The sequence below is a fragment of the Adiantum capillus-veneris genome, chromosome 3 (genome assembly GCF_014529385.1).
Source record: "Adiantum capillus-veneris isolate H3 chromosome 3, ASM1452938v2, whole genome shotgun sequence".
Classification (NCBI taxonomy): Eukaryota; Viridiplantae; Streptophyta; class Polypodiopsida; order Polypodiales; family Pteridaceae; genus Adiantum; species Adiantum capillus-veneris.
Window position 1 is genome coordinate 57141402 of NC_140933.1, and position 14974 is coordinate 57156375.

Below are 14974 nucleotides of genomic sequence, written 5' to 3' on the forward strand. Positions count from 1 at the left end.
ATGCTGTTGAAATTCTGGCAAAATCAGAGGATAAGACAGGTGTGCTTTCTTGGGAGCTGCATGGTTGACTTTAATGGATGATCAAAACAGACCTCAATTCACTCCTTTTCATTTAACTCAAAGAATCCAGATAAACGTTCATGTGTCCAGGAAGATTTTTTTCCAGCAGCGCATAGTCTTTATGTTCGGGCCAAGAAGATTAAGAGAGATCCTGGAATGTCCTTTGCCTGTTGTAATTCCAATGATCAACTATGAAAACTCATTTGATGTGCATGTGTTTGTCCTTATCTAAAGTTGAGCTCCATTGAATTTTTTGGGAATTGGGTCAGTAAAAAGTTTGGGTTCTTGTACGTGTGTTCGAAGGGGTTCTCAAAGCATAGTAACTTGGGTAGCCATGGCTTTCTCCTATCCGGAGTTTCATGGAAGAAGTGATAAAGATGTGGAAGACTTTTTGGAAAAGATGGAGGTTGCCTGCATTAGCAACCAGATTCATGACCCGGCGCAGATGTTACGTCTTCTCCAGATTTGTTTGAAGAGTGATGCACGTGTTTGGTCCAAAGCATTTGAAGAGGAGCTGCGTGCGGCTGATCCACCCGTAAGGTTGAGTTGGGACAATCTATGGCATGGGTTGGAAGTGGAGTTTGTGAAGATAGAAGATCCTGACAAAGTGTGGCAAGAAGTACAAGCTTTAGTGCAAAAGGAAGGTGAGCCAGTAGATGCATACATACGTAAGTTTTCATTGGCATGGGAGCGGATGTGTAAGGATTTAGCACCACAAGTACCCCCACCTGACATGATGAAGAAGGACAGATTCTTGGCTGGTCTTTGGGAGAATATACGTTGGAGAGTGGAGCTAAAGAAGCCTAGAACATATGAAGATGCATTAGAGGTAGCAAGGAACAAAGAGTGGAAGCTGAGGAAAATGAGCCATCTAGGAGTAGATTCTTTGCCCATGAGGTCTGAATTTTAGCCTATGGATTCTTCGCACGATCGCATGCCAGGGGTTCACCATGAACTAGTGGTTGCTGTTACTCCTCAGGTTATGCCAACAGTTGTCACTACAGCAGTGCAAAATGATGGGCTAAGGCAAGACATGAGGCAAGTGGTAGATTTGATGAAGAATCTCAGCCTAAACATGCTAGGTCAAGTGGGAAATAATCGAGGTCGAGGGAGGTTTGCAAATCAGCAAGGAGGTGAAGAAAGACCTAGGAATGGTGCTGGACAAAGTAATGGTAGGTTCTGGAGGCAGACGCCCACATGTTATAATTGTGGAAAGTTGGGTCACATCAGCCCGTAATGTGATAAGCCACCAAGGATGGGGGGAGACATGTATCCATTGCCAAGAAAGGTGCTAACTAGGTCAAATGATTATGGCATTGAAATTAAGGGAGTGGATTAACCCAGGAGGAAAAGGGAAAGACAAAAGTGATAAGTGTAGTCACCTTGGAGAAGGCATCAAAGCTAGAGGATACATTAGTGATTCCTATTGGGAAGAGGACCACAGAGGACAAGGAAGGAAGAAGTGCCCCAGGTCCTAGTAAGAAGAAGGGAAAGAGCCATGAAGGCGAGGATGTCAAGGCCAAGAGGAAAAGGAGAGCTCGTCACAAGTTTCATGTTTCAGATTTTCCACTAGGGGATGGGCAATTAAGCTATGACTTGAAGGAGGATCTGACAAGTAGGAAGGAAGATGTTACTTTTGGGCAGCTTATAGAGATGGTGCCTAAGCTAAAGCGACAGTGAAAGAGGATTGTTTACCCAATGGAGAAACAGCCAGAGAGAGGTTCAGTGAAGGTGTTGGCAATGGATGAGCTACCAGATATTTGTCCAATAGTAGATGTGTGGCACAAAAGAAAAAATCTGGGACAGGGTTATGTCGATGGCGGAGCCCAAATATGTGTCATAACAACCTCATGCGTTGAGAAGATGGGTCTTACAGTGACTGGGGTGTCAGGGTTTCGGATCAGATTGGCCAACCATCAAAAAGTAAAATGTTTGGGTGTTGTAAAGAGCTTGGAAGGGGAGGCATATGATGCAAAGGCAGTGGTTGATTTTCATGTGATGCCAGCGGGGTTGGGAGCATATCCTATTATACTGGGTAGACCATTACGTGCGCTGGGAGATGTTCAAGATTGGCAACGTGGTACGATTAGCCTCTATGGAAAGAGGTGCCAAGAAGCTTTATAATATGGACACAAGGAAACGATTGGAGGATCTTTATGAAGATGAGGATGAGTCTAGTGATGAAGACTATTCCACAGTTGACTGATCAGGACAGTGATAGCACGACCAGCAGTGATGAGGATGCTGATGTTGCATTTCTTTTGAGGACAAAGAAATCCAGGAGTCTGGTTTAGTCGCATTTGCAAATGAGGTTGAAGATGAAAGTGAAGGGCCTTATGAAGTGATTGAAGGTCTGATGCAAACCAAGGTTGACTTGTCAAAGAAGCAGGAATTGATGACACAAATGATCAGTGGAGACCTCTCAGCTATGGAGAATGTTGGACGGGAGAGACTCACACACCCATGAAGTGCATGCAAACACTACCTAGATCAACATAATGTCAATCGAGGACACAGATGACACGATAGGCACACGGAGGAAATCTCTTAAGCTTGTCAGTCTGAGACCATCCTACACATAAAGGCCAACTAAACCACAATCAAGAACCTCACTGCCCTCAACTACACCACCTAGCCACATACACACATACGGAAGGTAACCCACCGAATCATGCCAGATTCGTACGAAACTTAAGGAACACCATCCCCTCACTAGGATACACCTGTCCCTAAGCTTCTACACTCAAAACCCTAACTCTAAACCCATCTGCCGAAAATGCGTAGGATGACAGAGCTGAATTTTGAAAGTGCCCGAAACTGAAATTTATGAGTACCTATGCGTAGCTTATGTCGCCACGATTCTATAGACTACTAGCACGCAGAAAACAGACATCGTTTGATACACTTACGGCCACAAATAGCTCGTAGATGCGTCGGCGTGTGTGCTTTGTCTCGCGTGGAATGCTTGGCGTTGTCACGTAGCTCTCCTCGAGCCTACAACAATGGTGCAGTCATATCTCCAATGTGTTGAGTGAGCCGGGCGTAGCGAGAGGATGAAGCTCACGCTCACTCTCTTTCTCTCTCACACACACAGTAGACGACAGCGCTCAGTTTTGATTATGATAAAAGTCCTCTTTACAAAATGACCTAGGTACCTTATATACTAAGGCTCCCTTAGGTTTAACCAAAAATGGGGTTGAAAGGGTCAAATGGCTTTGTATTTACAATCTGGAAGTGCCATTGCACCCCGGCTTCTGAAACTAGAATAACTACTCATTACAGATGACGTTTATAGCCATAATCCGCAGCATTTCATAACTCGCAAAAGATAAGACTTTGGTACGAAACTTGAGTTATGTTGTGTTGTTGACCCAACGGTCAACATTCCCCCCTTCCTCGTTCATGTCGTCCCCGACATGACCTGATTGTCGATGGTGATGTGGTCGTTGCTGTCGTTTTGTTGTTGGAAAGAAAGTATAGACTATAGCCTTTGTAGTAGCTTGTCTTGTTCGTCCAATCCGATGTACATAGTCTTCACATGATTCAGGAAAATCATAATTGATGACGAACTTTATGTCTTTCACATCCATGCTCCGAGCTGCCGCATCTGTTTCTGTCATTATAGGTCTACTGCCAAATCTAAATTCAAAAAGAACCCAATGTCGTTTAACTTGACTCTTATCATCATGGATAGAGAAAGCTCCATCCATCACTTGCTCTAGCAAATCTGTCAATTCGGAGTATTTGTGATTCTCAGAAACAACTTCTACAATCTGTAGAATTAAGTGATTGACTTTCTGATCTTGTGAGCCAATGACAACTTTGTAAGGATTTTGTAGAAATTGTATGGCTAAACCCTTAACTTCTTTAGGCCAAGTTACACTCCAATGCAAAGTCTGTCTGTCAGGCCGAATCCAGGACTTAATTTTTTGAATTTGAGGTTCAAAACCCTGCCGAGCATTCGATGCACATTATCAAGGACAAGCTTTTGAGATCCTCTGATTACTTTTATGTCTGCTCTTCTTCATTGAGGACTTCTTTGTTCCTGTGAAATCATGTTGTTAGTGTTGTCTGCAGCTTTGTCATTGTAGGACATTCTTTGACTTGCCATTGAGGAGAAGTATGCTATGATCTGAAATTGGTGCTCCAATTCATTTGTCAATTGATTTGAGTAGCATTTCCTTATTGTTGATGTAGAAGGAATATGTACAAGAGGATGGTGATAGGTGTCTTTAGATTAGTGTCTAAAACCTGGATGACCAAAGGGAAAAAAACCCGGTGGGAAAAAAAATGCCTTTGGTATACGCTCTTATAGGAGTTGAGCAGTTGAACGTGAAGTACATTTTCATGAAAGGTGAGTGCTTGGGTGAAACACGGAAAGAGTGCCTGATGCAAGTGCCAATTATGGGACACTCTATATGCATATGAGAAATTTGTCACCAAAAGCATGCAATGTGAAAGAAGGAGATGATGGGTGTTTCGAGGAATAAATGTAGCACATGTGACATCAAAAGATGTCTCAATAGCTTCCACCTTTCCAAGAAGGGTTGTCGATGTAGAAGTTTCTCCACTCGTATCTCACTGTGCTTAGTACATGAGTGTCTTTCGGACCTTCTCCTTCACTTCACCAGACTTAAGTATTTAGACTTCGACTCTTTTGCTCACCTATACCAGCATGAGCGACACCACGTAAATATGCTCAACTCTTCCAGCTTGAGCAGTACCTAGAATAGCTAGATGCTTAGACCACATAGAATATTACTTGAAGCTTTGGGACTCACACCTCACTCATTTTGTGGCTTAGCTACTCGACTCTGACTTGTATGACTTGTCAGTTGCATGTTGACACTGCTTTGTGACAAGCTCTTCGGCTGTTGTAGTGGCTGCTGAGACATACTTCGGGAAGTTTCATGGTTTTCCTGTACCTTCTTCTCTTTGTAGTGCTCAGGCCTCTCGTCAGTCTTTTCTTCATGTGGATTATGGATTTTTTTAATTTTTTCTTAATAATAAACAAAGAAAATCTTTTAAAAAAACTTAACAAAAGAAAAATCATTCAAATAGAAATCTAAATGCTATGTACACTATACACATGTCCCTAGGGGCTCATATATGTATTTTGTCCCCATACTCCTCTGTAACACTACTATGAGGGCATATACTCTAAATTTTGTCAAAAAATTATCACAATAAAACGAAAAAATTCAATGCCTCTCACAAAACATTTCCCTCTAATAGTCATAATGTTAGGTCTGCATTCAGAATGCCTCCCCCCTTCCTATTTGGAGTCATCCTTTACAACAGGGTATTGCAAAGGGTATGTGTTGTGCTTGGGCAATTAAAAGTTGTGCCTATGCAGGCCTTGTAATGTAGCCCTATTATGCATGCACAGTCAATGCATGGAAAAGATTTATGTTGTGCAAGATGTGGGTATAAGAAATTTGCTTATTGGCATTTGTTGGCGAGGCTTCCTATTCTAAGCAATGTAATGGTCTTTGAAGCTCCTGTATCGTTGCTTGATTGAAGCGACTTGCTCTCTTCTAATTGTACTGCAATCATAGGAAGAATTGTAAGAATTCAAGCGGCGATGCACAGACAACAGTTTTGTTGTTCTTCTTTGGGACCCATTTCTTTGCGATTATTGGCTGTTTTGTTGCTGGTTCTCGTTTGGGAACCCATACTTGCCCGTGTTTCGTTTGTGTTTGAAGAGACTTCTTTGGGATCCACCTTTTTGTTGTGTGAGTCAACAGTGTTCTTTGCTTCAGCCCTTGTACGCTTGGTTGGTGATGGGATTCAGGCTTTGAAAGTTTATACTATGGTTGTTTTGGAATCCAAATGAATTTCTGACTTTTTTGTGCTTGAATCAACTTCTTTGGAGCCCAAACCTGAGTTGTGAAAGCTTGCGACTTTGTGATATTCTTACCCATTCGTGCACGCTTTCCTTGTTTTTGTTTTGGTGTTGGATCTTGTGATTTGTCATTAGAGATCTTTGTCTTCTTAATCCATATCTGTTTTTGGCCGATCTGGCTTTTTGGTATCCAGATTTGTCGAGCTTTTTGGCTTTGACTTGTTTTCCTGTTCTTTTGACCTATCATGGTTGTTGCTGAAGGGGTTGGTGATAGTGATGGTTTGAGTTGATGATAGGGGATGTCGTAAGATTCATCACTATCGCTACTATCCTCAGCAAGGTTGACTTCTTGTACTTTCCCTTGATTTTTTGGCTGGTAGTGGAAAGTTACTGTCTGTTTGCTCGTGGGTGGTAGTTTCTTGGAGGACTTTTCTAGCCCATTGATTAGAGCATTGTTAGCTCGTTGCTTTGGTCGTATTCCTCCTTGCTGATTCTTTGCATCCTTATTAGGATCCATGTATGAGGATGCTTGCGGTGGCTGTGTCTTCACCGAGGACTTTGGAATCCACTTTTGATGCACTTTATTCGTGTAGCGATGACTTTGATTCCCGGGTCGTTGATCTTCTTGAAGCTCGAAGTGTTCTACAAAGTCATAGAACTCGTCGTCTTCTTCATCTTTTGATTCTCCACATTTCTTTGTTTTCTCCTTATTTGGATAGCTTGTTGATGTCTGGTTCTCTTCGTTTTCCTGGATTACACTCACTGCAAAATAAGGAAAGACATCATAGCCATTTTCATCACAAAACTTTGTTGTGGGAGCATCCTCCACGGCGCACACGTCCAGAGTAGCCAAGATGTGTTCCCATCCAAAAGGCTCTAACTCTTCTTCAGGAAATGGTTATGGGATATAGTCCTTATCCTCTATGACCCACTCTAGGATACATTCCTCACGTTTCAAGCTACCACATTGTGAAGCTCCACACATCCACACTTCTTTAGGCTTACCCAACCAAGCTGGAAGTTCTGATCTTGTTACTGTGGCGGAATCAAACTCCTCAACCGGTGTTCTCGTCACATACCTATAGCTATGGTCCCTCAAGTTTACCTTTGTTATGGTTTCCATATGTCTCAGGTATATATGGTCATAACCCCAATCTTGGACCATTTTCAATTGTCGCATGAATGGTCTTCCCATAATGATGTCATAGTTGTTCTTCTTGCCAAAGTCAACAACAGCAAAAGTGTGTTCATATTCAATGCCACAAGAAGTAACAAGTACATTTTCTAGCAGTCCTAGGGGCTTTTCCTTGTGTCCGTCTGCAAGCTGCAGGGTCATTCGTGTGGATATCAAGGCAGGTTTTCCCCATTTTTTCCAAACTTCTTTGGTTGAAATGGCCACACCAGCTCCACTGTCAAGGATTGCCATGGTTTTTACACCATTGAATTCCATAGTAAGGGTGGTGTTTCCATCTTCCCCCTCGTAATATTCGCCTACCTTGTTTAATGACACTGGCCTAGTATGTAGTTGAGGTATTTCAAGCTCTTTGATGCTTTCCTCGATTTGAGTCATTGGGGTTTTTACACCAAATTTCTCTAGACATTTACCCACATTAGCCCACATGTTTGGTCTTATTCTGAGCAACTCGGCTAACATTATTGTACAGTTGACTAGGGTAGATAGAATATCTACTAGCCCCTTTGAATCGATGGCCTTGTTGGGAGACAGTCTCTGTGATGGGACTGCAACCACATCTGACTTGGTCTCGTACTCTCCCATGTAGGACGGTAGTGTTCTTAGCGAATGGGGTTGACTATCCATAGATTGTACAGATCCTTTGTTACCCCAATACGATCGCACGTCTAGATTCATTTGAGATCCAGTCTCAAATTCCTCTATTGGTGGTAGAAACACTCCTCGTTCATCACCAGTATTGTCTACTCGTCTTCTTAGGTCATCGGCTTCATTGGCCTCTCTGACTTGTTTCCACAATTCGTCAAGATTATCTATCTCTTTACAATCCTCAGGTATAGCTTGGTGAAATCCCTCGGAAGAGTTATCCGTGGTATTCAGTATTATCCTTGGTTCTAAGGCTGGGTCTTTGAGGTTTGGTCTGTGCTCATGACTAGAATCTGGCTGTTTTAGTTCCTGGTTTGGTGGGATTACTTGTGTAGGCATGACACGGATCACACCCTCAAGTTTTGCACCTGGTGGTTCTAGTAAAGCTTGGGTTATTTGAATCATTTTATGGCACATTTCAAACCTTTGCTTTTCTAGTTCCGTATAGGGATATGTCATCCACTTGTGTTCTTGGGTTTGGTTGTTTTTTAGCCTCACATCATAGGCTTTCAAGAGGGCATCTAATGTCTCATTAACCTTCTCCGCCAACACAGATCCTTCTCAGTTTCTCATCCGTGGATGGTTCTTCTGGAGGTTTAACCATCTGTGTAAGAGAAGGTGCCTCCTTTTCCTCATGTTGTTTTATCTTCTTTTCAGATTTGGTAAGCTTCTCAGCTAGGGATTTTTTCTCTCGTTCCTTGCGTGCTTTCATCCTAGTCTTTCTAGCTTTCCAACTATTTTGTTTGCTCTTGGTTTTCTGACTACGTGCGTCTGTCTTTGGACTCATGTCACTTTCCGTGTTCTTTGTCTCTGGATTCTCATCAGCTTTATTTTGAGCTTGTGCTCTCGTAACCACTTGAACTGGTACGACATTTTCATTTTCTGAGCTACTAGGGAGCTGAACAATCCCTGATACATTTGTCGTGATTTTCCTGATTTGGTTTGGTTTTTTCGGGCAATCAGGGATCAAGCGAGTGATGCGACACTCAAGACAATAGGCATTTACTTCAATGATATCCGTATGAGGACATTGTTTGACCAAGTGGTTGTCACGACTTTTGTGACAATCTTCTCTGGTTGAGGAGATTCTTTTACACTTCCTCTTGGCTATAAGCAAGATTTGACCTAGATAAGCCGATATTTGCAATGAATCGCAATGTCTTTTCATCCATTTCATACCTTCTTTCTTTCGACTGAAACCCAGGAGGTGGAGGTTGTACTAGCCTCACCACTCCATGTGTTTCTCTCACATTTTGTTGCTTCGAAGGGTAGTACTCACTTTGGTTACGATACCACATTGTCGTTGGTACTCGCATTGGTTTATTTGATGCTTCCATCATTGGCATGTATCTCATGTCTACCGGCATTCTAGCACCTGGCAGCGGAGGTTGTTGTCCTAAGACAAGCTGTGGCCTTAAAACTCCTACTGGTCCTGGCGCATTCCTCGTAATGTATCTAGATGGAGTAGGTGCTTCTGGAACAGGTTCTACATACCTCTTCCTAGCATTTTCCATGCTATAATAGCACTCTTCCCCTGTATGGTTCGTCCATTTTCTCTCAATTTCACACCACTTCGGCTCTCCCGAATCAGACCTTACAAGAGGAATCAACCTCTTGACCAAGTCGTCGATAAGCTTTTCTTGATCAATAGGTGTCGTTGGCTTGTCAATGGACTCACTTATCTGTGAAATACTGTGCTGAGAGGATGTGTCATCTCTCTGTCTTGATCAATAGGTGTCGTTGGCTTGTCAATGGACTCACTTATCTGTGAAACATTGTGCTGAGAGGATGTGTCCTTATCATATGCAGATCCTTCTGAAGGCCCGCATGTCTCATTCCTTGGATAAAGATCAGCATCAATCATGCTTGCGTAGGTAATTCTGCTCTCGGACAGAGCTTAACATATCTCTTGAGCCGTAATGATGCTTTGTGTACTGATTCATTCTCTTTCTGTTTGAATCTATGGATTTGCGAGACCGTGTTGTGAGCAATGCCTTTTGGCGAGAATTCTTCAATAAACTCCTCAAATAGCTCATCTAGGGTCTCAAAATCCCATTTTTCCACCAAGTCGAACCATGTAGCCACATCATCTTCTAGAGTCAATCCAAATCCCGCAAACTGTGTCGCAAAATTTGAAACTTCCTCTGCTCTAATCACTCTTCTAAAAGCCGTTACGTGATCTCTCGGATCTTTATCTCCGGAGTATTTTCTGTTTACCCATTTCTGGACTTGGGATGGTCTAACTTTTCGATTGTCTACAAGTCTAACCAGAGACTCTCCCAATCCTTCTCTCGTTATTGCTCTTGAAGGGAATCCTGGTGGCTCTCTTTTTGGAATTCCTATAGGAATTCTCGTGTTTGGTGGAGGCATTTGTGGTCCTTCATTGACCAAATATCCACCTCTTTCTAGTACAGTTTGTGGATTTGTGCTTTCTACAACTCTGTATTCTCGTCTATACTTGTCCACAACTATAGATCTCCATTGACAGTCGACTCCGTATGTGTAGACATATAAGAGCTTGTAATCCATTATCTCTTCTAGGTATGGATCTGAGCACCTATAAAGATTGACCTCATTGTTGTCAATGTATCTATATAGTCCTTCACTCCCATGACCAATTATCCAAACTCTCTCAACAAGATGGGTCTTTATCAATTGCAAGTTTGGAAGATCCATTGTGGGAGGATATTCCTCTATCGTCGGGATCTCCAAGCTTGTGTAAGCTGTGTTTGAATCTAGGGTAGACATGATTTATGGGCTTAAGAGCTTTTGCTTGGTTCAAGTAGACTTAGTCCACTGTGTTCAAGTGCTTTGTTTAGGGAAAAGTCGAAACTATGTCCAAAACCGCAACCGTTTCGTCACAATTCTCGCAAATTGTCGCTTTTAGACACCCCTGACTTCCGGATGTATTTTGAGGCCTCAAACGACGTTTTTTTCAAAGTTGAACTCAAGTCTGCTCCAAGATCTGTAGAGCCGCTCTCAGGCTACGTTTTGATATAAAAACTTTTTCAATCCGATACCGTTTGTGAAAGTTATGGCCGAAATAGTGAAATGCAGTTTAGACTGGTCAAAATGAGTCCAAATTCAAGTTTAAAAGAATATTTGGGATCTCTGTGACACTGTGAACACTCCTGTATGGTCAAAAGTACAGTTGGACCCTAAAACGGGCCTAGAGAAATCCTACGCGTAGGATGTCTATATGCTCAGAATTTAACAAAATTTGGTCCAGAGACTCCCCTTAGGTCCAGCAACACAATGGTATGCTCAGAATTTCATTTGGTCCTAAAAATGGCCTTGAGACATCCTACGCGTAGGATGTCTTTTTTCTCAGAATGACTTGAAATTTTCACCCTAGCTTCTCCTTGATGTGTTGATCACAGTGGTGTTCTCATAGGTTGGTTTGGAGTCCTAAATCAAGCTTAAGACATCCTACACATAGGATGTCTTTTTGCTCTGTTTTAGCTCAAACTTGCACTGTAGCTTCCCCTTGATGTGCTTAACTCACAGCTATTTTTACTTTTTGATTCTGACACCTATAGGTTGGTCAAATGATTAAGAATCTGCTTCAGAAGCCTGATGTCTGTTCTGATGAATTCCCAAGTCAAATCAACTCCAAATTGGACCAAATTTGCCTAGGAGGCTTAACTAAGGCTATATGACAGCATGGTATGGTCACATGAGAATTTTGGTCTCAGAATTATGCAGTAGACATCCTACGCGTTGTCGAGAAATTAGCGGTCTTGCCGGGAAAGCACCGGGCTTATGGCTGTGAGAGTTTGTGAGAGAACTGAACAAAAACTATATGAAGGAATTAAACCATAGATGCCATGAAGACTAGGGTTTGGAAAGAAGTGCAATCAAAGAAGACCCACTCTTTCTCTCTTGCACTCACACACACAAAGAAAGAACACAAAAGAGAATGTCAAAACAACACAAAGATGAAAACATCAAGGCTATGGTCATATCGTATCATGGGTAGTATGAAAGGGTTAATAGATGAGTTAATAGCATTCAATCTTGGCTGACCAAATAGGCTACGAATTGTTCTTTGGAATTGTAGTTTTGTGCTTACCGTAGTATATATATTTTGTCTAGTGATTGGGATTAATTGTGTGTACAAATCCTCTTGGTTCATAGCAAGATAACTACGCTTACATCAAAAGAAAAATTATAGTCTATGAGAGGTAGTATGATGGGATCCGGTGATATAAGTATTTCATTGAGCCTTTCTGGGCCAAAGAGAAACACTATACGTTGTTGAAAGTGTATTTTACCGCTAATCCATACATTAATTCTAATAGATTGTACAGAGTGAAAGCGATAGAAATTATCATCATGTGGGTTATTCATCTAGGATAGTATGTGAGAAATGTAGATATGAGAGAAGTGAAGAGATGAGAAGTTTCCCTCCCAAGCCCTATTCTTGCCCGTAGGCAATAAGGATAGTGCAGGGAGAGATGTACTTGTAGCAAAGAGAACCTAAAATTTGTAGAGAGGATGAATTACTAAGAGTGAGAGAGATAGATTTGGTTAAGGAGATAATATTAGATATATATATATATATGTGTGTTGGATTAGAGATGAAAAAGAAAACAACAAGAAATCAAGAAAACATCAATGTAGAACACATCTTACTTGACAAACCCTTTGGCACCATTATTGATGGAGAGAGAAGAAGAGTGGATAATTCCACTTTGATTGATACATCAAGTGCAAGACCTTCTTTGATTAGAGTTGATCTTCCAAGATTAGCTTGTTGCAACAATGGCTAGTCTTTTTCTAGGAGAAAGTATAGGCTTAGGCTTATGTTAATGGCTAAGTACAATTTGGCATTACTACTCACTCCCTCATGAATTCCTCTCATCAATGGCTTAAATGCTTGAGTTCTTTTCAAGGAAGAAGAGGTCCCCTTTTATAGGTGAAGGGAACCCCCAAGGGTTTACACAAAAAGAGAGGGGCCAGTGTGAACAGGAATTGGAAAAGTTGGAAATGAGCTGTCCCTGCATGATGTGGGCAGACTGGGGTCTAGTATTTTGATCATATCTCCTCAACCGTAGCTCCAAATAAAAAAGTAAAAATATGAGCAGAAAATTCAGCTCATTAGCTACGATCTTCATTTTAAAATCGTTTTCCAATTCGGATTGGAACCTTGTGTAAAAAATTCATCAAAATAGGGTCCATTTTTGGCAGCAAAAGTCTTCATGTGGTCCCCTTAGCCTAGACTTTCATTTGATTCCAAAGGACAGCTCATGCCATATGAAAGCATGACATTGCTCCTTGACAAAGTTTTGTAATAATGCTTGCAATAATGCATTAAAATAAGTGTATCTTTGAAATCATGCCACCTAGTGTCCCACTAGGATATGATTCCTTCCTAGTAGCTATTTAAAAAGAAATATAAGAAAAATATAAAAAAATACATAGAATATATATATATATATATATATTGGAGTTTACCCTAGATATAGGATCTAGCTAGGGTGTGAGATGATAATGAGATAGTAGAAATAAAGAATCAATGCTTTTTGCCCCAAGTTAAAGAGGCGGATCTATTGATGCTTTTCCCATAGTATTTTCTGATGGTAAAGTAAGAATAGGTTACCCTTGAGAAAAATAATAGGATGAGATAGAAGGCTTATTATTATACTTAAATATGCATATGTACATTATAGGAAAGATAATTATGTATCTAAAAAATTACAAGATAACTCTTGTAGCATGCGTTCCCACTATGTACGTGTCACAGCACGACAGCGTAGGATGTCTTTTTGCTCAGAATGAACCCAAATTTGAACCACGTACTCTCCTTAAGGTGCTGATCACTGTGGTATGCTCAGAATTTTGTTTAGAGTCCAAAATCACACAGAAGACATTCTACGCGTAGGATGTCTTTTTGGCGTGTTTGACCCCAGACTTGTCCCACAGCTTCCCCTTGATGTCAGCAACCCAATGCTATGCTTAGATTTTAATTTGGATGTCAAAAGACCCCAAAACTAGCTGTTCTTGCCTTTTTCAGTCAAAAATACTAAAGTCTGCTAAAAACCCAATTTTCTCACCCAAATGAGATGAAATTTATCACATGCACTCAATACAACATTTAGAACATGCCTTTGAAGTCACCCTATGGTTTGGTCTCAAAATTAGGCTTTGGACACAATCTGGGTAGGATGTCAGGCAATTCTCATCTTTTGGCTTTGATCTATCAAAATTTGGTGAAATTTCCACTTTCCAGGTGAAAATAGGGTAAAACCTACCTTCTGAACACACTGGTAAACTCAGAATTTCAAAATTTCCACCAGATCACCCTATAGACATCCTACGCGTAGGATGTCTACTGCTGATTTTTTCAGACTAAAGTGTCCCTGATGCTTCCTTATGCTCTCAGCAAGTGCAAGTATGCTTCACAATTGCAAAAACATGCAAAAATCACTCAATTTAGCATTGTCTGAAATTTTACGTTTTCTAACTCCGCCTTTTGGCTTTTGGTCAACAAAAATAGGGAAAAACACCCAAGTCAATATGTTACTAGGGTGAAACCTACCCTCTGAACCCACTAGTGCAGTCAAAATTTTCAAATTTGGTCTCCAGAACCCCCTTCAGACATCCTACACGTAGGATGTCTATGTTTACAGAATTGCAGGTTTTCTTCACAGAACCCTTGCAAATGCTCTTTTATATGCACAGCATCAGTCAATCATACAAAAATATCCACAAAAGCTTGTTTAATGCATTTTTACCCTCAAAAGCACACTTTTCCGTGATTTCAAATGCAATCAAGCACTTTAGCAAATAATTCAGTGTTGAATAGCTCTAGATCAGAATCGGATCACTTACCTAAAGCTACTCCTACAAATCATATGGGGTTTTGCATCTATGAGTAGAAAAACGCTTCACTGCCACACACGGACTAGTAAACGCTTTTATCACCTCACAAATCACTCGACCACCAACAACTACTCTAATGCACAGATCCTAACTAAACCTATCTAGTCGCAGACCCTCGGCAAGACACACGCTTCCTGGCTATCCACTTGATCACGGAATATCCTCTTCCGGATCCACTTAAGAAAAACGCTTTCTTTAGCCGAAACTAAATCAAGCAACCATCACACCAGTGTTAGTAGGAAACCTAATTAGGTCCTTGTGTCCCCGGCAACGGCGCCAATGTTGGACGGGAGAGACTCACACACCCATGAAGTGCATGCAAACACTACCTAGATCAACATAATGTC